Source organism: Ictidomys tridecemlineatus, chromosome 8 (assembly GCF_052094955.1).
Source record: "Ictidomys tridecemlineatus isolate mIctTri1 chromosome 8, mIctTri1.hap1, whole genome shotgun sequence".
NCBI lineage: Eukaryota > Metazoa > Chordata > Mammalia > Rodentia > Sciuridae > Ictidomys > Ictidomys tridecemlineatus.
Genome location: NC_135484.1, coordinates 23,587,077 through 23,614,672, shown reverse-complemented (window position 1 = coordinate 23,614,672; position 27,596 = coordinate 23,587,077). Strand labels below are relative to the sequence as shown.

The window sequence follows — 27,596 nt, the reverse complement described above, 5'->3', positions numbered from 1 at the left end:
TTTCTCTCTCCCTCTTCCTTTACCAAAACAACGGAGCAAACTAATTTTGAAATGGCAATATATGTTTGATATGGCATAAAATGAGAAAGGATTTCTATGTTGTGGTAACTTTTTAATGAGGAAATCAAAGAGGAAGTATCTATTAATTGACATTAAATATCCATATTGCAGTGTTCAGTTTGAGTACTTGATTGTTCTGGGTCCACATTGCCATGAAGATGAATTATGTGACACTTAGAATCAGAGAGCACACATGATCTGCATTTTCCAGATGGCAGATTTATGTCTAATGTGTGGACATTACAAGAATAAACAGCATGGGTCCACATTAGGAAGACTCTCCAAATATTTAAATAAATATAATGCACCATTTCCTGTGACTGGAAGTAGAGTGTGATTTGGCACTTTTCCAAGAAACACATAGTAATATCTCTTTTACTGGGTGGTTACATTATATTCTACACATGATTATAGTTTGTGTTAAAGTCTTAGAAGGATTAAGATGAAAAATAATATATTTGCATATAGTTTCCAAAGCCTCTTAATAATCAGTGGTGGCAATTTCTTCCTAACATACTCTAACAACAATCTTGAGTATAGAATATGAATATATTTATTATGCTCTAAATGTCTGTAACCCCTCCTCTAGATGTGTATGTTGAAGACCTTAGCTCCAGTGGGGCTTGGAGGAAAGGAGACCTCTAAGGGAATAGTTAAGTTTTAATGAGGTCATGAAATTGGGGCCTGATCCAGTAGAATTAATGTCCTTATAAAATAGAGTGTATTTGTGTGTTCTCTTCCTTGCTTTTTCTCTCTCTCCAGGAATGCACAGAAAGAAGATCATGAGAGCATGCAGGGAGGAGGCTCCCAGTCACAGAGGTGAACCTTCAGGAGTTATCAACCCTACTGGCAATTTAATCTTGGACTACCAGTCCCTAAAGCTCTAGGAAAATAAATTTCTGTGTTTAAGTCACCAAGTATGTGGTGTTTATTATGAAAGCCTTGAGCAGACTAATGCAGAATATGATAAAATTGAATTGTTAATTTACCAAAGAAAATGCAACATTTCATTTCTACTTCTTTATTGGAATTCTCTGGGAATTGATATTAACCATGAACACTCATTCAGAACTTAATGTTTGTATTTAATTCCAAGCATACATTTAATCCCATGACTTGGTAGTCTTTTTACTATATGTTTTATACTTATGCCAAATAATGATCCTCCCAGTATTGACTCCACAAAAACTATAAATTTCATTCGACATTTAATTTCCCCAATTCAGAGAGTATAAAACTGATACAAACTATCAGTTTTCCTAGATGTAAAAATAAATCTTTGATATGTTTTGCTAAAAATTATGAAACACAGTAAAATGAAGCAGCCTCAATTTTGCTATTTTTTTCAAATTTGGAGAGTATCAAATTGATGCACACTATCAGTTCTTCTAGCTGTAAAGATAAATCCTTGATTTGTTCTACTAAAATAATATGAAACAATAAAACAAAACATCCTCAGTTTTGCTAATTTTTTACTCTTCCCAATCATGCTGCAATGAGCATTCTAAAACTCTATTTAGTTGGAGTGCTTCCCCTGCCAAACCGAACTGAGTCAAGGATTTGGACAGAGAAAATTTATTTTGGAGATGATCCCAGGAGCCAAAAATGAGGAAAGAGGGAAAGAGAATGAGGCAAAAGAGAATAGTCAAAAAAAAAAAAAAAAAAAGACTTGTGCTGTAACAAGCTGGAGTAGAACAGTGAGCAACTGGGAATCAAACCCCCTGGGGATTGTGTGGAACATAATGCAGATTCTACAAGAGAACAAGGAGACTGGAATGTCGAACCACTGACTCCCGGTGCCCTGTGTTGAGAATTACTCTTAGCAGTGTGAACCTCTTGATTGCTCCTGTGGGTCTCCCAATTCTCCCTCAATTGTTTCTAGAATACAGACCCAATCTGGGAAGGAGGACCCCGGAACCTAAAGTTCGAGTCTGGCACCAGGTCAGTAATATTTGAAGGAGAAGTAAGTGAACCCAAGTAGGCAAAAAAAGGTATGAGGCTGGGCATCAACTATATCTACCAAATGCTTACACACAAATGCAACAGTTTCTCTAAGGTACATGCCAACTAATGACTTTATTCAGTTGTTTCATGGATGCACATTCAACTTCATGAGATACTGACAAATATCTCCCAAGGTGGTAACCCCCAAAATAGTTCTGCCAGAGATTTGGAAAGTTCCAATGGCTTCACCTTTCTACTCATATTTGTTGTCATCAGAACTTCAGATTTCTTGCCCATTTATTACTATGAATTACTATCCCCTGATTATTCATGAGCTAAGCAGTGTTTGTGTATGATTAATTACAATTTGTATTTTTTTCTTACCTGTATTTTAGAGGGTATACTTTTCATTTTCTCATCAATTCATCATTTACATATTTTCAATTTCCAGTATATTTTCCAGTTTTTCTTTATTTATGCTTTCCATGCACACTGATTAATTGGATGTCAGAAAGACTAATTGGATGTTTTCAAAGGAAATGAAAATGTAAACATAAATGAGAAAACACTAAATCTTATTAGACTTTTGATAAGTACACATGTTCATCAAAGTTTGGTCAACTATTAAACATCTTAGGGCTTTTAGAAAACTTAAAACAAAATTTAGATAATATAGTTCCTCAAATTAGAGAAGTTATTATTTTTTTGCAAGTCATTATCATAAATGTGTGATCCAAATATTTTCACCTTAATTATTTGACATGCTGAACCTACACAATAAGTTTACATTGTTGTTATAGAAATTTGATCATACAGGACTCTCAGGATGTTATTTATTTATTCATTTATTATTTAGTACTCAAGATTTATGACCCACTCTCATCAGAACAAACTTATTCTTCAAGACCAACATTGATACCTTCCAAGGATGATGCCCCCAGGGACTTATCCATCTCCCACTAGGCCCCACCTCTTAAAGATTCCAACATCTCATAATACTGCCACAGGGGACCAAGCTTTTCTTAAAAGACACACTCAAACCAATTCAAAATCATAATACTTGTTAAAGTGCATCTTGTTTGATTGCTATTATGTTGATGTTGAATACAGTTGCTATAAACATTTTCACAAGTGTGTGTGTGTGTGTGTGTGTGTGTGTGAGAGAGAGAGAGAGAGAAAGAGAGAGAGAGAGAGAGAGAGAGAGAGAGAGAGAGAGAGAGATGCTTGAGAGAGAAAGAGGGATCATGCCTTTCCAATTCACTAGGAAGTATATAAGAGTGTGATTACTGGCGGTATTTATAGCCTACATTTAACTTAAGAATGCATCATAGATACAACCTTTCTCTATTATTCTTTATCTTTGCAACTTCTTGTTAACATATAATTATTTCAAAATAATATGTTTTCAAAAAGGAAAGCAAAACAAAAAAAAAAGGAAAAAAGAAACTTTTAGGTTGACTTCAAAAGAAGTTGTGATGTTTTACATCCCTACAAAAAAATGAACATGTTTTTCTTTCAACACATTGAAAACATGACCCCATTGTATTTTTGTTTACTTGGCTTCAGGTGAAACCCTGTTATATTCTTACAGTTTCATTCTAAGAAAACAAGCTTTCTTTTTACTTTGAAGGCTATATGTATGTGTCTTATATTTTCAGTTTGAATATGATATATGCATCTTTTTATTTTGTTTATTTAGTGTATTTGGTGTTGGTATTTACCTTTTTGTTCTCTGAGAATATTGGAATTTTTGTTGCATAACTGTCACTAATTTGGAATATTCTTGACCATTATTTTTATCTAATATGTTTTTTATACCTATTTTGTCCTTGTTTTTAGAGTTCCAGCTAGATATATGTTAGAACATATGAAATTGATATTGTTCCACAGGTCTTAGGTACACTGTAGTTTATCTCATTTTTCCCTCCTTTGCTTTTAGTTTGTTTCCACACTTTGAGAAATTCTACCAGCCTGTCTTCAAACTGGCTGATTTTTTTCCTAGCAGTATCAAGTCTACTGATGAACAAATAGAACACATTCATTCTTTCTTAATGTGTCTTTGTGCTGTTTGTTTGCTTATTTAACTATTTCCTAAAATTTAATTTAACTATTTCCTAAAATTTCCATGTACTTGGTAAAAGTACCTATTTTATCATTAATGCTGACTTTTGTTTTCAATTGAAATCTTAAACATAATTAATCATAAATATTTTAAAAAGCATTTCTGATTATTTCAAAATTTGTAACATATCTAACTAGAGTTTTGATAATTGCTTTGCCTCTTTAAATTGTGCATGTTATTGTTTTTTGTGTACTTTATGCATTTTTTGACAGCTGAAATTGCCAGTTATATTTATTGTATTAAAATATGTATTTATTTATATAGATTTATTATTATAATATTTGATCATATATATATATGGACAAATATATCTCTGTTTCTGTATGTGTATATATTTACCTAACAATTTCCTGAGCTACCTCAATTAAGGTAAGCTCATCTTTTAGGCTTTTATTTCAAAGACATATTTTGAACAAGATAGATTTTGCACCTTTTAATTTCCTTGGTGTGAAAGAATACATAACATTCAAACATTTTAATGATTTGTTATAGGTTATTTTTGAAAATTATGACAGTATTAAGGGTTCTTTAGAGGAAAAGGACCAACCTATTCCTCTTTATATTATATGTGTGATTATAAAAAGGGGACAATTTAGATTAACCATCATTAAGATAAAATAAATTTAAGAGCTTTTAAAATCAGAACACTGTCTTTATTTGTATTATAAACCAGTTTCAGTGAGTCACGGCAGAATTAAGGAATATAAATTTGTATACAAAAAAGAAAAACATTTGTCCTTTTGTGATTATACTGCTAGCGATTAAAGACCATTGATTAATTATTCATTCTTCATCTAAATCTTGAGGTAAAAAGTCTCCAAAAATTCTCTAAGCAATTCCAGTTAAACATTATCTTCCTTTATTATAATAATGTCCAGTTTCTTTTTCTACTCTTGATAAGAGTTTGCAGACCTCTTTTTTTTAAGTATGACTCAAAAAGAATTCCTATTTAAATTGTAGAAAGAACTTTAAAACAACATATGTCAAATGAATAATAAATAATAAAAATAGGTACAATATTTTAGTGGATGCTTAACCAAAGAAAGTATTCAAATGGAAAATAAGCAAACAAAAATGATGTCAAAATCATTAGTCACTAGGGACATACAAATTAAAGCCCCAGTAAGATATCTATGCACCCGTCAGATCACTAAAATTGAAGTCTAAATATGCCAAGTATCAGTAAGCAAAATAAATCACTAGAATTCTCATAGCTGCTGGTGAAGATACAGTTTCTTTTAACATTTATCCTATGGTTACATCAGCTGTTGACAGAAAAAATATAAAAACAATGTTTGTTCACAGAAATACTCAGCCTCAAATGTTGATAACAGATATACAGGGCTGGGGATGTGGCTCAAGCGGTAGCACGCTCGCCTGGCATGCGTGCGGCCCGGGTTCGATCCTCAGCACCACATACCAACAAAGATGTTGTGTCCGCCGAGAACTAAAAAATAAATATTAAAAAAAAAACAGATATACAAATAAAAGTCCCCAACTATAATCAACTTATTCAATTGAAATGAGTTTGAAAAGAATGATTCCAAGTGAAAACACACAAACACACACACTCACACACACATAATAATAATAATAATAATAATAATAATACAGTGCATAATACTTTTATATGAAATTTGAAAAAAGACAAATCTGTAGTGACAAAAATCAAATTACTGCTTGCAATAGACTGGGATTGGTAGATGGAATTGACCTCGATGAGTCTCCAGGAACTATTTCTGGTAATGCAGGTTCTCTCTATTATTATGACAGTGGTGCACACACATTGAAATCATTTGTTGAAACTCATCACATATGACACAACTGATGAAATTCATTATATATAAATGGTAAGAAAATAGAACTAAGTTTAAAAAGTGAACAACTCAAGTGCAATATAATGAAGTAAAGATAGTGTTTTTTACATGCAAAATAAAAAAAATGAATCTAGTCACAGATTTTGTTCCCTTCATAAAAGCTAACTCACAATAGATCATAAACTTAAATGGAAAATGAAAAATCAGAAAACTTCTTGCAGATAACATAAGAGAAAATCTGGATTACTTTGGGTATGTTGATGCCTTTTTGTTACAGTAAAATACATATGTTTTATAAAATATAATTGATAAATTAAATATGATTAAAAGATTCAAAACTTCTCTTTGAAAGTTACTGTTGAGAATAAATAAGAAGACAAGCCACAGACTGGGAGAGAATGTTTGCAAAAGACAGACGTGGAAAGGATATTATCTAAATATACAAAGAATTCTTAAATTCAATAGTAAATGAACAACCAAATTTTAAAAATGGGCAATTAACCTTAACACACACAACAGCAAAAAAAGACATGAATAACAAATAATCATATGAAAATATATTCAATATACTCTGTCCTTAGAGAATTGCAAATAATAGGGACAATGATATAGCATTGCACACCACTTATTACAATGGCCAAAAATGCAAAATAGTGATACCAAAGACTGGGGAGGATAGGTGCATATGGTACAGTCATCTTGAAAGACAATTTAATTGCATCTTACAAACTAACCATCATCTTATCATTCTTAATTAAAAATCAATGAAAAATAACATATTGTTAATATAAATTAGACACAATTGTATTGGCCTAAGATTTGTAATGTTATATTAGTTTTCTAATGACCTAAGACAACAATCATTTGTTCTCACAGAGTGGGTGTTGCCCAGGAAATTAGCAGTATCTTCAGTGAGTGGTTCTGGCTCAGGAATTTCTCAACAGGTTGTAATTAATACTCCAACCAGAAAACAGTCTTTTGAAGGCTTTTTTTTTGTTTGTTTTTAAACAGGGAACAATCTTTTGAAGGCTCAACAGTTTTTTGAAGGCTCTTTTCTTGGATGACTTACTCACATGGCTGTTAACAAATATTCTGAATTCTTTCCTGACTGTTAGCAAAAGTCCTGGGCTCTCTACAATATAAAAATCTTCATATCCACTCTGGCCCCAGGACCCTCACAGCAAGACACCTGCTTCCTCTGAATAAGAACACAAAATGGGCAGAGCAAGGAAACAGCCCATTGAGCTAATCGCCAAAGATGTATGTTTTTGCTTGCAACTAATTCTATTTGTGAGAAGAAAGATTGCATAAAGAGGATGGGAGAGTAGATTCAATCGTTTGAAGGGAGATAGATTTTAATAGTTATGAACAGATTTACAAAACAAAAAATATTCTAAAAAGAAGAGTGATTTCCAGGGATTCTTAAGAAGTGAATTTATGTACAGCAAAAACAAAATGATATAAGCATGAGATGTTGGGGTGTAGTTTTGTCTGATTTTAGATTTTGGTTTGTTTGTTTTGTTTCCAGTGCTGGGGATTTAACCCCTGGTCTCTTACACAAGTTAAGCAAGCACTATACCACTGAGCTACATCCCTAGCTCCTTATTTTTTCATTTTTTTTTGCATATTTTTTTTGTTTTGTTTTGAGATAGAGTCTCACTAAGTTGTCTAGGGTGGTCTGCAACTTGTAATCTGTCTGCCTCAGACTCCCAAGTAACTGAAATTACAGGTGCATACCACTATGTCCAGCTTCTGATTTTATTCTTTTTCTGCATATTGCTCTTAAAGTGGAAAGAAAAAAATAATCTCACAGAACAAAACTATTGCTATCATATTAAGATGCATATTTTTTAACTTAAATAATAGACTGGATGAGCAAAGAGAAAAATACATTTTACAGAAGCTGAATTTTGCTTAGTGTAAACTAATCCTAATGTAGAGCAACACCAAGATTCTGCTAACGCTTAGTTCAGCCAAGGAGGCTAAAACAAAATCAAGACAGTTTTCCTGACCACCAAGTACCTGTGGTTTCTCTCTTCCATGTTTCCCCAGGGCTATGGAATAAGGAATGAGAGAGAAATTCAGCTCATAGAAGTACATGCATGCAATCCCTTGATCAGCAATTTGTTTTTTCAAGAGTAGCAAAAAATGTGGAGGTAGAAAATTATCAGTGTGACAGTCTGTTCTTGACTCTTTCAAACCTAGAATTGAATTTACCAGACAAAGTCAAAGTTTGTGGCTTCAACCTCAGTGTCTGGATCCTATTTTCCACTTTAGTGGTTGATAATCCCCTAGGGATTATAGATGGTTAGAATATAGAGACAAATCAAATATTTGAGGAAAGGAAACAAAACTACTATAAAAATTATTGGTAACATAAAATAAAATAATAAAATTATAAAGAAGAACCAAGGGTAAATCTCTTTTATAAAAATATAATATTTATATTGGATATAAAGACCTCAGTACAAAGATTTTTATAACAGAATAATATAGCCAAACGTGGTATTTTATTGAACTGGAATATTAGGTTTAAAACCTCTTCCAGAAATCACTGGGAGAGAATTTTAAAAAAATGAAAAAGATAAGAACTTGTGGTGTTTGCAGGATAGCAATAGACATGTAACTGCCTCAATAAAAGTCCTAGAAGGAGCTAAAATAGTAGAAGAAATATTTGAAGCAATAAGGATAAAAGATCCAAATATTAAAGCAATGAAATAACTCATATTGAAAAATTTCATAAAGACAGAATCTTTTAGAAAGCCACAACCCAACACACAATAGTAAAATTAAGATTTTTTTTCAAACAGTAAAAACAATTCTAATCAAATTAATATCAGAATTATAAACAACATGCCATCCACAAGGCCATTTGTTAAGCAAACTGAATACATTTGTGGTCTTACAATCGCAATGTGGGGAGCATAGATGCCAGCAGGAACAAGAATACATTCTGTTAGAAAGGCATTTGAGGAAACTTTTTTTAAAAAAGGGCAGTTTAAGTGACTTACATAGGTTGTTTATCAAAAATTATGATTGGAGAATATGAGCCCAGCACAGACCAGCTTTGACCATACCATTGTTTTAGGAAAGAGTACAGTTTATGCAATTCTCAGGATGTTCATTCTTAACAAATAACTTCTTTTTTAATTGGCATATCAACAAGTTCATCAAGTGGTCAGCACGGCACAAGATAAAGTGTGTGTTACAAAATAGATCACTCCTGTTGATTTTTTTTAACAACAACAAAAAAATATTTCTAGGAGCAGACTACTTTGGGAGGTCAAGCCCAGTGGTTCAGGTCCATCCACACCAGCCTGTACATGTCCCAGGCACACCAAAGAGCTGGTCCACCCCTCCCCTGGTGGGGCAGACACCCACCAGGGCCTAACTTCTGGTGCAGAACCACCCCTTCTGAACCAGCAGACTACCAGACTACTGAGGGAGCTGAGATTCAGCCCAGACCACCCACACCAGCCTGCACAGGACCCAGAACCAGGATGCAGTAGCATTCATTGAGGGACACCAGCAGAGTCTGGAAGCCTAACATCAAAATGAGGTACAGACAATTTGTACAAGTACTACAAGAATTCAGGGAAGAAACTGTAACATCTCAGATCCACACTACAAGAAAGGAAAGACGCATAGACAACATAAAAAAACAAGGGAGGAAAGTGCCCCAAACAAACCGGGACACTATAATAACAGAACATATGGACAATGAAGTTGATGAAATATCATAGAAGGAGTTCAGAAGGTTCATAATTAAAATGATCTGTGAATTAAAGAATGTCCTAAATGAGCAAATATAGGCAAAAATTGATCACTCCAACAATTAAATCAGAGAACAATACAGGTAGCAAAAGATTACTTCAAGAAAGAGATACAAACTATGAAAAAACCCTCAGAAATCCTTGAAATGAAGGATACAATAAATCAAATAAAAAACTCAATAGAAAGCATAACCAACAAACTAGGTCACTTGGAAGAAAGAACATCAGATAATGAAGACAAAGTATACAATCTGGAAAATAAAGTTGATCACACAGTGAAAAAAGTTAGAAAACATGAACAGAACATCCAAGATTATGGGACAGCACCAAAAGACCAAATATAAGAGTTATTGGGATAGAGGAAGGCACAGACTTTCTAACCAAAGGAATGCACCATCTCTTCAATGAGACAATATCAGAAAATATCCCAAGCATGAAGAACAAATTGGAAAACCAAATACAAGAGGCTTACAGGACACCAAATGTACAAAATTACAACAGATCTACACAAAGGCACATTATAATGAAAATGCCTAGCATATAAAATAAGGATAGAATCTTAAAAGCTGCAAGAGAGAGGAATCAGATCACACATAGGGGGAGACCAATTCGCATTTCAGGAGATTTTTCAAGCCAGATCCCCAAAGCCAGGAGATGTGGAACAATGTATATCAAGTTCTGAAAGAAAATGGATGCCAACCAAGAATCATATCCAGCAAAACTAAGCTTTAGATTTGATTATGAAATAAAAACCTGCCATAGTAAACAAAAATTAAAAGAATTTACAACTAGAAACCCTGCACTACAGAACATCCTCAGCAAAATATTCCAAGAAGAGGAAATGAAAAAGAATGATAAAAATCAGCAGAAGGAGGGATTACACTAAAGGAAAATCAAATCAGAGGAGAAACCAAGTCATATTAAATGCCAAAAATAAACAAAAATGACTGGGAATACAAATCATGTCTCAATAATAACCTAAAAGTTAATGGCCTAAACTCACCAATCAAAAGACATAGACTAGCACATTGGACAAAAAACAAAACAAAACAAAACAAACAAACAAACAAAAAAACCAATATTCTGCCTCCAAGAGACTCATCTCATAGGAAAAGACATCCACAGACTGAAGGTGAAAGGTTGGGAAAAATCATACCACTCACATTGACTGTAGAAGCAAGCAGGGGTTTCCATCCTCATATCAAATAAAATAGACTTTAAACTAAAGTCAATCAAAAAGGATAAAGGAGCACATTACATACAGCCCAAGGAAACCATACACCAACAAGATTTAACAATTATAAATATATATGCCCCAAACAACAGAGAAGCTATGTTCATTTTAAAAAAAAAAAAAAAAAACTTTTCTCCAGTTCAAGGGTCAAATAGACCACAGCACAATAATTTTGGGTGACTTTATTTCATCACTAAATTGATCTTCCAAACAAAAGCTGAATAAAGAAATTATAGAACTCAATAATACCATCAATAATTTAGACTTAGCTGACATATATAGAATATTTCACCCTTCATGAGAGAATACAATTTCTTCTCAGCAACACATGGATCCTTCTCTAAAATAGACCATATACTATGCCACAAAGCAACTCTTAGCAAATATAAAAAAGTACAGATACTACCCTGCATAATGGAATGAAATTAGAAATCAATGGTAAAATGAGAAATAAAATTCACTCCAACATCTGGAGACTAAATAATATGCTACTGAAAGAACAATGGGTTACAGAAGACATCAAGGAGGAAATTAAAAAGTTTTCAGAACTGAATGGGAACACATATTCAATATATCAAAATCTCTGGGACACTATGAAAACAGTTTTAAAAGGAAAGTTCATTGCATGGAGTTCATTCCTTAAAAGAAGAAAAAGTCAACAAATAAATGACTTAACACTACATCTCAAAGCCCTAGAAAAAAGAAGAAAAAAATCAACACCAAAAGCAGCAGAAGACAGGAAATAATTAAAATCAGAATTGAAATCAATGAAATCAAAACAAAAGAAACAATTGAAAAAATTAACAGAAAAAATAGTTGATTCTTTGAAAAAATAAATAAAATTGACAGACTCTTAGCCATGCTAATGAAGAGAAGGAGAGAGAAAACTCAAATCACTAACATACATGATGAAAAAGGAAATATCACAACAGACACTATAGAAATACAGAAGATAATTAGAAATTATTTTGAAAACCTGTACTCCAATAAAATAGAAAATATCAAAGCATTGACAAATTCCTAGAGTCATAAAATTTGCCCAAATTGAATCAGGATAATATACTCAATTTCAACAGGTCAATTTCAAGTGACAAAATAGCAGACACCCTCAAAAGTCTACTAACCAGGACCAGACAGATACAATTTCAAGTTCTACAAGACATTTACAGAAGAACTAATACCAATACTCTTCAATTTATTTAAGGAAATAAGAAAAAGAGGCAGCACTTCCAAACTCATTTTATGAGGCCAATATCACTGATTCCAAAACCAGGCAAAGACACATTAAAAAAAAAAAAAAACTTCAGACCAATATCTCTAATGAATATAGATGTAAAAATTCTCAATAAAATTCTGGCAAATTGAATACAAAAGCATATCAGAAAGATCATGCACCACAATCAAGTGGGATTCATCCAGGGATGCAAGATTAGTTCAACATACGGAAATCAATAAATGTAATTCATCACATCAATAGAGTTAAATTTAAGAATCATATGATCATCTCATAGGTGCAGGAAAAGCATTTGACACAATACAGCACCCCTTCGTGTTCAAAACACTAGAAAAACCAGAGATAACAGGAACATATCTCAACCTCATAAAGGCTATCTATGCTAAGCCCCAGGCCAACATCATTCTAAATGGAGAAAATTTGAAGTCATTCTCTCTAAAAACTTGTTTCAACAAGACAGGGATGCCCTCTTTTACTACTTCTATTTAGCATTGCTCTTGAAACACTGGCCAGAACAATTAGACAGAGGAATGAAATTAAAGGGATACACATAGGAAAAGAAGAACTTGAATTGGCACTATTTGCTGAAACCCTAAAAGTTTCACCAGAAAACTTCTAGAACTAGTAAATGAGTTCAACAAAGTAACAGGATATAAAATCCACACCCATAAGTCAAAGGCATTTCTGTATATCAGTGACAAATCCTCTGAAAAGAAAATGAGAAAAACTACCCTATTTAAAATAGCCTCAAAAAATAAAATAAAATAAAATACTTGGGAATCAACTTAACAAAAGAGTTGAAAGATCTATATAATGAAAACTACAAAACTCTAAATAAATAAGTCAAAGAAGACATTAGAAGATAAAAAGATCTACCATACTCTTGGATAGGCAGAATTAATATTATTAAAATGACCATACTTCCAAAAGCACTATACAGATCTAATGCATTTCCAATCAAAATCTCAATGTCATTTCTAATAAAAATAGAAAAAGCAATTATGAAATTCATCTGGAAAAATAAGAGACCCAGAATAGCTAAAGCAATCCTTAGCAGGAAGAGGTGGAATCACTATACCATAACTTAAACTATACTATAGAGAAATAGTAAAAAAAACAGCATGGTATTGGCACCAAAACTGATTGGTAGACCAATAGTATAGAATAGAGAACACAGACACAAACCCACAAAATTAAAATTATCTTATATTAGACAAAGGTGCCAAAAACATGCACTGGATAAAAGATAGCCTCTTCAACAAATGATGCTGGGAAAACTGGAATTCCATATGCAACAAAATGAGATTGAAACCCTATCTCTCACCATGCACAAAACTCAACTCAAAATGGATCAAGGACCTAGGAATACAACCAGAGACCGTGTGTCTAATAGAAGAAAAAGTAGACCCTAATCTCCATCATGTGGGATTAGGTTCCAACTTCATTAATAGGACTCCTGTGGTGCAAGAATTAAAATCAAGAATCAATATATGGGATGGACTCAAACTAAAAAGTTTCTTCTCAGCAAAGAAACCTAGGGTATATAAAAGAAATCTCCAGGGTATATAAAGAACTCAAAAGCCTAAGCATCAAAAAAATAAATAAATAAAAAATAACCCAATCAATAAATGGGCTGAGGACCTGAACAGACACTTCTCAGAAGATATGCAATCAATCAACAAACATATGAAAAAGTGTTCATCATCACTAGCAATTAGAGAGATGTTAATCAAAACCACTCTAAGATTTCATCTTATTCTAGTCAGAATGGCAGCTATTATGAAGACAAAAAACAGTAAGTGTTGGTGAGGATGTAGGAAAAAAAGGTACACTCATACACTACTGGTGGGACTGTAAATTGGTGCAGCCAATATGGAAACTTAAACTATACTACAGTATGGCAATTTCTAGGAAAATTGGGAATGGAACCACCATTTTATCCAGTTATCCCTTTCCTCAGTCTATACCCAAAGGACTTAAAAATAGCATACTACAGGAACACAGACACATCAATGTTTATAGCAGCACAATTCACAATAACTAAACTGTGGAACCAACCTAGATGCCCTTCAATAGTTGAATGGATTAAAAATGTGGCATATATACACAATGGAATATTACTCAGCAATAAAAGAGAATAAAATCATGGCATTTGCAGGTAAATGGATGGAGTTAGAGAAGATAATACTAAGTGAAGTTAGCCAATCCCAAAAAACCAAATGTGGAATGTTTTCTTTGATATAAGGAAGCTGATTCATAGTGGGATATGGAGAGGAAGCATGAGAGGAGTGGGTGAGCTCTAGATAGGGGAGAGAGGTTGGAGAGGAAGGGAGTGGGCATGGAGTTATAAATGATGGTGGAATGTGATGATCATTATTGTCCAAAGTGCATGTATGAAGATACGAATTGGTGTGAATATACTTTGTTTACAATCAGAGATGTGAAAAATTGTACTCTGTATGTATAATAAGAATTGTAATGCATTCTGCTGTCATATATAAATAAAAATAATAAAAACAATAATTGCTAGAAGAGAATGGCATGATAATTTCATAATATAAGAAATAAAGAATCATATGATACTACTATTTTTGGCACTTAGATTTAAAATGAAGATGTAATGAAAGATACCCAAAGAACTTATCACATAAAAATTTTTTATTGACATATATTCCTAATGAATGTGTATGATGAACTGAGAAAAATGCTAAAGGAAATATATAAAATAAAGATGAATGTCAATTTAATAAAGGTTATTGTCATCTGAAAACAGCATGGATAAAAAATATAAAAAATGGAAATTATATCTATGGCATTATAGTCTAAATATAGACATCAATATGGTACGATAGAGGGACAAGAGAATCTTAAAGTTCTGTGCAGTCTGGTTTAAAATAAAAAATATAGAATCAATGAATAAAACACTGCAATGGGATCCAAATAATTTTTAAATAAATTATTAGTCATGATTTAACTAAAAATACAAATAATATTTTCAAATTAACAAAGGAATAATTTATCTCTTACAATGAGAAAAATAAGTGTAATGAATATGACATGAAAATATTAACATATTAGTTATTATTATAAATACAAGTCAGTTAAATTTAGTGATGCAAAAGGTGTTCATCTCAATTCCAGTTGTTTTCCAAACATGTACATAGAAACTCTCCATATGGCATTGGTTTCTTTACAACATGGTGGTCTGGGACATGTTTCATAAGTTGCTCAAAGCTATAAAGGAAAGGATTCTAAAGTAATCAGATGGAAGCCATATTGCCTTCTATAACCTACTCCTTGCACATGTATCATTCTCTTGCTATTGCCATAATAATGTGTCTCCCTGAATTCAAAGAAGTGGAACATAGACCTCAACTTTCAATGAGAGAGGTATGAAATCACATCATAAGAACATAGGGTACCTGAGATATTATTGTGTCTGTCTTTCAAAAATATAATATGCAAGTTTGCCTTCTAGCTAAAAAATCATGTACAAAATAAAGCAGTGCCTGATCCCACAGCTCCTAGGCTTTATCCTATTATGACATTAGTTCATAAAAGTCTAAGAACCAAATCAGGTTCAGTTAACAGATGAGGCTTCTCAGGTCTCATACCTTATATAAAGTCTCTTGAAATCAATTTCTGTCTGAAAATTTGTGACCTAAAGAGAGAATTTATCTGGCTCCTTCCCACAGGTAGCATACAATGATGGTATGGGAATAAAATACATGCACCCACTCAAAAATAGGTACTCTATAGTTATTGGTCCATAGAATTTCAGATACACTCATGGACGTGTTACCAGAACATTGTTTAAGGAAAAGTCCTTCTGCCTAGGAGTTCAAGGAGGGGGTCCAGGCTGCAAACTCTGAGCTCTTGGTTTGGCTCTCTGAGGGAATATTTGTATCAAAATAGATTTCGCTACCTGTTTCTTCCTGTTTATCTTAAAGTAGTGTGAAACATTCCCTTTGTTTTATATCCTGTCTCTTGCTTTAAATTCAAACGGATATGATTTCTCTTTAAATGCTTATAAACTTCCTGTGTATCCATTTATAATTTAATCCAATAAAGAAAAGCCACATCCACAAAGTTTTTTCACCAGGGTTCCTTTCCTTTTCTTCTACTGGAACAAACCTATGAAGATTTTAGAAACATCCCCCTCCCCCCTTTTTTTTCTTACCAGAGATGGCCAGGGACCATGTCTTGAAGATTCTCTCAAAGTCTTTTGGGTGTGTTAGAGGGTTTATGAGGTCTTTTAAAGGCCTTAACAAGTAGTTTTAAATTTGTACCCTTATTTTCATCTTCACCATAAAATATTTCCTTAGAATAATCTGGAGTCAATCTATAACCTCGGCCTATTTCTTACCTTAGGAGTCTTCTGGGGGACCTAAAAAATGAGAGAAAATTTTATTTGCAAACTCAGCAAATCTGGGACCATTTATATTTATACCGAATTTCTCCCCGCTCATTTTATACTTGGCAACTAGAAAATCACATACTGTACACACAAAACTTTGCTTGGGAATCTCCTTAGTTATATCATTAAGTTCTATAATATATTCCTTATTTCTACTGACATAGTTGTTAGTTTTACAAAGGCACAGAAGGAGTTACTTTTCCTCTAACTACCAATAATATTTTTCCAACTTTTCTTTAAACCAGCATCTCTAGCATTTCCAAGTACCTTAGGTTTTATGAATACCCTTTTTGATGCTTTTTACCTGTTACTAATGGTTTCCTCAATGCCCTAACAATCTATACCACTGAAAAATACCATTCCTGGTACCACACTCAATTTTGGCTGTCAATCTGTTTATGTGTAACAAATAACCCAAAAGTTAGTGACTGAAAACAAGCATTTTTTTCATGCTCACAGACTCTGGGAAAACCCCATTCAGAAAAGGAACAGAGGGAGTGTTTTTCATTTTGTTTTGTTTTCTCTTCTTTTAATGCTAAGAATTCAGCAAAAAATGTTCACAGATGGATAAGTGTTAACCAGCTGGAACAAGGTAGTCTAGATGAGGCCTGGTAGATGTTGGTCCTCACTGGGTATCTCACTCAGCTGTGACTGTCAGCCAGCTGACAATCTCTGTACCTCCTACACAAGGCCTGTCTACGTGGCCTGAGCATCTTGATAGCGTGGAAGCACTCAGCATTCCAAAGGTCAATGTTCCAATTGTTCAGGTAGAAACTTTGTTGAATTTTATTACCTAAATTTTCTGATATAAGACAAAACAATCCCTTATTTTCTTGAGCAATCTAAATTTAGACATGGTAAAGTTGGTTCATCTCTTTCTATGTGACTTCTTTTGAGGGACGATTTTATCCACTGTTAATGATGGTTTGCTAAAATAGCTGGTGAATTGGTACTGGCTACAGCCTAGGAACTCAGCCAGAGCTCTGTGTGTAGGGTGTGTGTGAGTGTGTGTGTGTGTGTGTGTGTGTGTGTGTGTGTTTGTGTGTTTTGAGGTAGGGAATCTCATTTCCTTTCCATATTCACCCTGGTAAACCACACTTTACCTAGATTTACACACAGCATAATGACTTACTTCCAAGAACTGATACCTCAAAAGTAACTGATACCTCAAATGGAAATCATTTGGTCAACAAAGTTTGAAACCTACATAACATTACTTTTGCCACTGTTGTAAACTGATCCAGATCTGTAAGGAAGAAACAGAGTCCACTTTATGATATATAAGTTGCATTGAAAGAAGATTGTGTGATGGGAAATATGTTGTTAGCCATCTTTGAAAAATGTCATCTCTCACTCTACCATTGCAGCATTGTGGAAGAAATAAAGTATATTACATATTACTGATGCAAACAAACATATGTGCATACATACATACACATATTTAAAACAATAATTGACATGAAATTAAGGTTTTTACCTCAATTATCTGAACCTGGCATGTTTTTATCTATTGGGGAGTCTATGGCCAGTTTAGTTTAATATATCAAACAAGTAAACTTAGGAAAAGATATTTTTATGCATGTGGACATAGAGGACTTTGAGTTTGTTTTTGTTGTTGTTTCTACAGGCTACAGAAGGAATGAAAATTTTGATTTTCTTTTTTGAGATAATCAGTAGATTTCACACTCCCATGAAATGTCTTGTATTAATAAATGAAAATTATCTTAATTATCATACCCAAGTGGAAATAAATATGCCAATTAACTGATCTCTCTAATTATAAAAAGCTGTTTCTAATGTATAATATTGAGAGATATTTAATTTCATTTCATGACTTGATTTTAAAACAAAGTCATTCTTAAATGATTAAGCTTAGTAATTCACTTAAAATGATAACAAAACAAAAGATTCTCAGAATGGGAACAAAAGATCGCACAGCTGGATTTTCTATGCAAAATTACATTTTATACCAGCAATTTGTAAGAGAAAGTCATTATCAGATTATACTGTTTGCTTTATTATAAATAATATAGTATCTTTATTAAAACCACATGTAATTTGTATTTGGCCACATAAATATAAATTGTGCTTTTGCATGTCTGGTATTAGAAAACATAGGGATGGAATTTATGCCACATTTAAAATGGCACTAAACCCTAAACAAACTCGTATATTCAAACCCATCACGTAATTTTGAACAGGCAATTATTTTTATGAAGTTAATCTGCTTAATGTGTTCACATTGCATAAGACTCCTAACAGACAGAAAAATTGATAAATGAGAAAATATTAGAGCCTTGATATAAGAAAAATCTTTTTTCTTTTTAGCTTGTTAAGATAAGGTGGTTAACAGAAGAATTATAACTCAAGTCAAATTAAATATGCTTTTAAAAGCATTGCTTTCACAACTCTATTTATTTTGAAAAATTTACTTAACAATGCAAATAGCAACCCAAGATATGTCACATACTTTAAGCTGCATAAGTTTTAATGAGGTTCGAAAGAAAAGGACCCAATTGAAGTGACTCTCTCCTGTCAACTTAGCTATGCCCAAACATTATTTCCAGGATGCCTTTTCCTCTGTTTCTGGCTTAGGGTTCAACACAATAGAAATTCATTTCAAGTTTGAAGGTGCAAACAACACATGAGGCATTCTATTTTGAAGGTACAGAATGCTCTGAGCTCCACCAGAACCCAAACAAGTGACCAAAACATTGGCTCACCCTTCTAGGTCTGCAGCTACTCAACCTCCCATCAACCCTCTCACCTTCACTTCCCCCAAATCATGCATCAGGCACGTACTCAGCTCATGAGGACAGGTGCTGACAACTTCTTCCAGAAGGCCCCACTTTTCCACTTTCATACATGCATGTCTTTTACTGCCTCCAATACACATAACTGAGCCTCTTATTCTATATAAGTTCAGGGACTCTGTTTGTTCCTCCTGCTTCCACTTTGCTTTGCTTTCTTCCACCTTCAATCTTCAGGTCAAACTTTTTCCTGCCTGTCAGCCATACTGACCAATGATAATTTTAGGTTCACCAGCAGACACAGTGGTACAAGTCTTCCCCAGAATTCTTTAAATACTTCTACATTTTTGCAATTCCATCCCTAGAATAAATTCCCTCTTTGGTATTACTCATACTTGTGTTATCTTCTAGTCAAATGCTAACAAATAAACCAGGAAAACCAAGTTTTAAGTTACTTATTCTATATATAACCAGGGCTCAGTTATCGTATGTAACTATAATGGAAGAAAGAATGAAATGTGAATATCTCATCCCTCAAATACATATCACTTAAGAATCAGTACCATTCTTTTATTTTATTGGGCATATGAACTCCCCAGAATTTACTAAGAGTGGGACTCATAGAAATTGATACATAAGAAAATACATAAAAATTGTTATTTGATTATATAAAGGGTAATAAATCTACTCATCAATCTTACATTTTCTATGTGAAAGCACAAAGATTTAGGATGACTATACAGCTAAATAAATGACATTCTGAATCCTACATATAAGTTGGCCACAAACTAATGTTGCTGAGAATAGTATAAAATATATCTTCTCTCAAAACGTAAAGAGCATCAATAATATAGTATTTCAGAGGAGGTGACATTTGAACCATTTGAACCAGGTTTTGAATACAGAAGTCTTCTAGTACAGGAGGGATATAGACACAGAGATGGCAGTGTAAGAAGAGCAGGAACAAAAGGTTTCACAATATTGAAGATATTACAGCTAGGCTGATTACTAAGGACACCCATCTTTATGCTTTACATAGATAATTATGAATTTGATGGAAATAAAATAAAATGGAAGTGTGAATTTAAGAATGAGCTACTGGTTTGAAAGCTTGGTTTTAGTCCTTCATAAAGGAGATGTTTTATATCACAAATTTGATATTCCCGCAGAACAGTGAGATTTTACATCTACCTTTCAAGATCGGTTGAGAGATAGGCATGACTAATTAAAAACTGGTTCATCACTAGCCATTTGGAAGTAACAAGTTAGAGTAAGAAATATGAGGGCTTGGGATGCAGTTCAGTGGGAGAGCTTAGTAGGAGAGCACTTATCTAGCATGTGTGAGGCTTCCATTCCCAGAAGGGAGGAAGGGAGAGAGAGAAGGAAGGAAGGAAGGAAGGAAGGAAGGAAGGAAGGAAGGAAGGAAGGAAGGAAGGAAGGAAGGAAGGAAGGAAGGAAGGAAGGAAGGAAGGAAGGAAGGAAGGAAGGAAAGAAAGAAGGAAGGAAGGAATAGGGAGGGAGGGAGGGAGGGAGGAGGGAGGAAATGATTTGGATCACCAATTCAGATAAATTTGGAATAAAGTCTTAGTTTCAAATTATTTCTATGCATGAAATGAATTATAAGTTGTGTTTAATTACATTAATTATAAGTTAATGTTAAATAAAGTTAACATATAAAGTATAAAGTAATCGAAATAAGTAGATTCTTTAACAGTGACCGCATAAGTTGTTCCATGAAAGCATTATCTTTAGATAACCCTGAGGTCCCAGATTGCTTTTAGTTCTCTAAGATTAAGTTTTTAATGTCTCAGATTTCTACTGAGATTATAACTACTATTCTCTCCAGGCTGGTGGAAGAAAAATATAGTCAAATTCCTTGGGGATGTGATCTAATCACAGCTGAAACATGGCGTTTGAGAAATCATCTCTCATAGACTAATATTAGCTCAATACACATGAGTTATTATTTCACTGGAAAAAATCTTTCACGGGAGAACGAAGGGTTGTTTTAACACATGCACTGTGCCCTCTTTGAAATGTCTTTTCATGAAAAGCACTGGTAGAAAAGACATTTAACTTGAAGTTTTGATCATTTGGTTTCCAAGAAACATTGTTACAGAAATAGCTTGTCAGAATAAAGCAAAATTACTTATTGACACAGGCTCTAATTCAATGATAAAAACCACCAAGCCACCTATGTTATGCTATTATGGTAAAAGGAAATAAGCTTAGTATCTGATACATTTACTAACGATCTGAGGGAAATTTTCCTTAAACTGCCAAGGTTAATTGTGGAAACACCTTCAGAATACAAAAGGAATAGATTAATTTACATTTTGCTTATGTGTTGCTGGCTCTAAAGAGTTGGGAAAAAAAATGCTACCTCTTGGTACCAATGTAGAACAGTACCAAATCAAGAATTACATCTATATTAAGAAGCATATTATTACATCTAAAAATTAGGGTTTTTATACAATATTATAGAAAAGTAAAGATATTTTGTCTTACTATAATATTATTAGAACAAGTTCAAAGGAAAAATAAAAATTTAGATAATTTGAGGGAAGAATCTTGAAGCCAAGATTTCATGGTGTGAATGAAAATAATTTTGAAATGCTTCTTTAAGTGTAACCTGAAATTCTCTTATAATTAGTAGATATTTTATTGTTTATCAACAAAGCTGGGAGACTTTTACTACATCATTTCAATACATATCCCAAAGCTTTGAAATTCTGTTGCAAATAGAACTACCATATTAGAGCAAGGAGATCGTATGATAAGTAAAACACAGAAGAGTTTCCACTATTAAACAAATACATAGGGTTAATTGATTTTCCATAAAGATGCCAAGGAAATTCAATAGAGAAAGCACAATATAAGTCATAATAAAAGAATTGATTAGTAAAATGCAAAATTCAAAAATTTTAATTCACTCTTACCACACTGTATACACAATAATGCTCTCATAATGAATCCTAGCCAAAAGTGTAATAAAATATGAAACTTCTGGAACAAAATAGGAAAGAAATGTGCTTTGTGATTAGACAAAGCTTTCTTAAAACAAAAGTTGGAACCATAAAAAGAAAATCCTGATAAATTGTACTTTGTCACAAATTAAAATGTTAAATCTTCATAAGATACCATTAAAAAACAAAAACCTAAGCCATAAACTGGAAGAAAGTGTTTCCAAAATAGAAATGTCATAAAACTACTTATATCAAAAATATGTTTAAAATTCTTACACATCTCTTAAGACAAACAACTGAATAAATAAGTACACAAACAATTAAACCAAAGAAGATGTTTTAAAGGGTACATCTAAACATAACAAACATAAAAAGATTCTAAGAAAACATTCATCAGTGGAGACATATAAAGTAAAACTACAATATGATAATATTGCATGCTCACTAACACAGCTAAAATAAAGGAGGCTGCTGTTGCTACATGCCATTGACAATAAAGAAAGGCTGAATTCTCAATCATTGTCATTGAAATGTAAAACTGGTCCAGAAACTTGACAAAATAGTTTGGCAATTAAAAAATATTTTTGGCCTTGTGTGCATGTACGTGTTTATTGAAAGCAAAACATACACTTACCATGAGACCTGGCAATTTCCAAGGAATATATCCAAGAGAAATGAAAACATATGTCCACATAAGAACTCTATGTGAATACTTATAGCAGCATTATTCATGATAGTTCAAAATTGTTACAATGAATTTCAGCTAGGGAATGAGAACAATGGAGTGTATATGTATAGTTACAAGTAATTTTGAATGAAGTATCAATGCATACAAAAACATGGGTGATTCTCTAAAACACAATATTAAAAAGGGAATCAGAAGGATATGATTACTTGAAGGACTGCTCCGTTTGGGTAAAAGTTTTAGAAAAGGGAAAAAGAAACATGGGCACACATTCACACAGAGACATAATATCAATCGCTTAGGAATAAGGCTGAGAGCAGGAAACAACTACAGATAGGCATGATGAATTAGAGAAGATGGATACAGTCTAAAATATTTTTGGTAAGGGGATGCATGAATTTACACATTAACTAAAGCCATTAACATTGAGGTTTAGCATGAGTGAATTTTATGGCATGTAAATAATACTTGGCAAAGCTGTCAAAAGAAAAAACAAATTTATCAAAGTCTTAATATAAAATAGTGTAAAACTGATATTTATTCTAAGTATGTGTGTGAAAGATATTAAGTGCAGTAGTATAGAAGCCAAAACCTGGGAGACAGATATCTCAAATGCCAACTTAAAAAAATATTTTTTAAAAATGACATCATAACATAACACACTTAATATTAGAAGAGATTTCCAAAGCCAAATAAATTTGTAGCCTCAGAGCTAGGGGAAAATAATAAATGCAATAATAAAAGTAGTTATTCCATAACTACTTTTATTATTAATATGTATTTATGAGGTCATAAAGAAAAAAGAATATACTTTTACAAGTGATAAAATGCACATGCATTTGTCACAGCTACCATTATTAAAAAATGAGATAGCTCTCACATGAAATTTTCAAATATAAAAGAACCCCATATTTTAGAGTATTTTTCAGGGACATATTTTTATAACATGTTAGACATGTTTCTATATTCAGAAACATGGTATGTTGAGCTTTAATAAAACTTAACATTATTTGTTAAAATACTTAACTAGTATAACATTTTAGAGCTCTAAAAATATACAGTAGTCTACAGTACCTTACAACACCCTCCCAGTGATGCCAAATTTAAGATCCACCATACTAGACTCTCTTCCTCAAGGTTGTTCCAGGTTTGCATACAACAGACCTCTCTTTGAATACTTCACCACATATCCCTTATAATTTATGTTCCTTCTGAATTCCTGAAGATATTAAATACTAAAATAGTCATCATTTAAATTTGTTAACACTTGGCCATTAACACTGTATTTTTTTGTAATTAAAGATTTGATAGTTTCTTCTACTAAAAATACTGATCACTAGTATTTATGACATCCAATTTACCAAGTCAGGAGCTTTTATTTTTAATTCAAGTATATTTGTAAATAAATTTGATAACTTGGCTGGGGGTGTAGCTCACTGATATAGTGTTCACTTCACATGACAAAGTCCTAGGTTAGATCCCCATCACTATAAAAAGAAGAAAAAATAAGAAGTGTAGTGTCTGCTTTGTCCAGATGCCAGCATTTTCTCTGGGACAGCATTGAGATTCATGGATAAGTGGCCCTGGGATAAATGTGTAAGGGAATACAAAATGTCTTCCATCTGCACGTTTTATATCAAAATAACATTAACAACCACTAAAACACATAATAGTTTTACTTGAAAATATGATACTACTTCTAATTAAATTGAACCATATTTTATATTTGCATTTATACTATCATTGTAAATTTAATATGGTCTTTAAGGAATAAAGGAAATGAAAATGGACACAAATATACATATGTTTAAAACTAAGTGAAAACATCATACATATGTTCAAATGTAGCCTTAATTACCCACAAAATTTTAATGATGTAGATTCAAATTTGATCTAATCAAAGTTTTGTAGATTTCAGTGGAAAATTGTGTGGGCAGCTTCATTATAAGCAGGGATGGCAAGGAAAATGACTAAATCATTTTTGAAATCATATACATGTAGAAATCAGAGCAAGAAGAAAAGCTTCTTTTTATTCATTAGAATAGTTAAAACGTCTCTTGTGTACTGAATTGAATACACAAGCTTTCTGAGAGATTCAGGCTAACCTCAAATAGTGTATCTTATTTGAGGACTTTATAAGCTGAAAGTAAGTACAGTGCACAGTTTATTTTGTTAATGTTTAGTTAACAACATATATAATAGTGTTTATGTTAAAGCAGTTATTAAAATAATCATTAGATTTCCTGTCCTAGGAAATTATTGGCAGTACTACAATTTATAGAAGTGATACCATATTAGGTTTGGTTAGAAATTCAGGTAGCATTGTACAAATCTTCTAGAGAGAGATGGTGAATAAACAAGGAAAATCATAGTAATACTTTTACAAATATTCAGTCGACCACACATTTTGCTCATATGAAAAGATATGCAGCAGCCTAATAATTAAAATTTTAATATTTTTACATTATTTTCCTTTAAATGTATTCTGTATGTATCCCTTTTCTAAATAACTGACAAATATAGCTCATTTTGATCTGGAGCAAAAGGAAATTTATCGAAGATGTTTAAGATTATTAGACTGTAAAGCATAATTACTTTGGAATCTAATTTGCATTACTCAACCATATCATTTGGATCAAACTCTAATATTGTGGAAATAAGGTCTTTTAAATGAATAAAAAATAAACATTTCACAGCCTTTTTTTCCCCACATATTCAGTCCATGTAAATTACAAGTTTACTTACTATTTCCTTTTGCCTTTTATATACATCTAGTCACATAGCTACCTAAATAAGAAATCTTTTTCAAAAGACTATGGCAATAGGTCATTTTAACTCTATTTGAATAGCTAAGGTAAGGAACTAAACCCCCAGTGACTTAAATTAACCTTTTCATGACACAATTTTTATGTATATAGAGATGAAATTTGCAATCTGCATTTTGATACATCCAGGAAAATATCTTATTTTTTTCCTGATTACAGTCCTATCAATATTTAGACAGCTGTATCTTTTCAACATCCTCTTTCTTTTCCAAGCTAAACAACTGTCAGGTTTCTAACTCCTTATTTGACATCAATAATAATCACTTCACAATGTAGTGACCTTGTTTTGGATAGAATCTGGTTTGTCAATTTTCCCATCCCATTTTTAAAGAAGTCTTCTAATTTAAAATATCACCTGCCAATAAACCCAATAAAGAATCTCATCATGTGGAATTAAGTATAAAGGCAAAGAAATACTCACAGGGACTCTTGTAAAATAAAAGAACAAAAGAATGAGAATAGAGCTCGGAGGACCATAATAAATGGACGATTTTAAATAAAAAATGATGATAAGATTAAAAAAATCAGAAATGCTTAGCATTACAATCATGTTTCAAAGTAAAGGGATAAAAAAGGAAAATGAGGTTATTGGGAAGAATAAAAAGGGATAAAAAGAAAAAGATGGGTAAAGTTTTAAAATTTATCACTAACACAGGATTAAGCAAATATTGATCCAAAGGATTGGTAGGGCCCTAAAACAGGTATTTAAATATCTCCAATGGCCAAGATAAAGCAAGACAACAGGAAAAAAGTGAGGCACAGGGAAGATCTTTAGAGAGATGATAGATAAACATACACAGTCACTGTTAAAGGGACCTTTGATGTGGCACAGATTTACGACATGAACAAGTATGTGATATAATGGTTTTTGTACTGAAGAGACATCTTAGTATGTACATTAATATGAAATATTTTTATTTGTGAATAAATTCTAACAATATTTAAAATGTAAGGCATGAGCAAAAAGCTTAGAATTACTCCTAAAGCAAAATAAGACATACAACAAACTAATTATAAAATGAGAGTAGCTTCAAGACAAATTCTAAGCTATTTTACTCACAGGATGAGTCAAAGGATTTTTTGTTGTTGTTGTTTAAAAAGTTGACAGAAAAATCTCATTAGAAAAGTAATACAGAAAACTCTAGTGTTCATATCTTATTTAAGATATATTTGGTCTGTGGTGAATGACTTATACTATGATGACTTAAAAATAAAACTGTAAAAGTTCAAAAATTGGACTAAATAATATCATAACAAGTTACAAATAGGAATATTATTGAAAACAGAGATAAATATTTAATAATAATTTAAAAGTGGTTATTAATTTCAATGCACACCCTAAAGAAATTTCTAATATTTAAAATTATTTATTTTAAATAAATATTTTAAAATAAAATACAGAACTAGACACAGTTTAGTGTCCAAGGGTTAGCATAACAAATAAGAAAGATTGAGTGGCTTAAACAACATTAATGTATTTTCTCACCAAAAGTCTAAGATCTAGGTATGCACATGATTGGTTTCCTCTGTGGCCTCTCTCCTGAGCTTGTACCTGGTCTTCTTCCCATGGTATCCTTGATGGCCTTTCTTCCCTATGGAAAATGAAGAATAAAATGATGCTAAAACTGAGCCTACCAGGAGTAGATATAGTAATTTCAGGAATGGGAAATCATGAGGGATATTAGGATGTTATGAAATAAAAATGGAATCAGTTCCCCAAAAGGACATGAAAGTAAATGTAAATGTACCTAATAAGAGAGTATTAAACA

General features: G+C 32.5%; 1 long non-coding RNA gene across 1 annotated transcript in view; it reads right to left on the bottom strand.

Moving 5' to 3' along the window:
- Positions 1–16,520: 16,520 nt before the first annotated feature.
- LOC120889331 (uncharacterized) overlaps positions 16,521–27,596 on the bottom strand; it is a 50,842-nt gene continuing 39,766 nt past the window's right edge. The window contains exons 2-3 of the long non-coding RNA XR_005733245.2: positions 27,314–27,419; positions 16,521–16,571 (exon numbers count right to left, since the gene is read on the bottom strand). This is a non-coding gene — a long non-coding RNA (uncharacterized LOC120889331). The remainder of the gene's footprint in view (positions 16,572–27,313; positions 27,420–27,596) is intronic.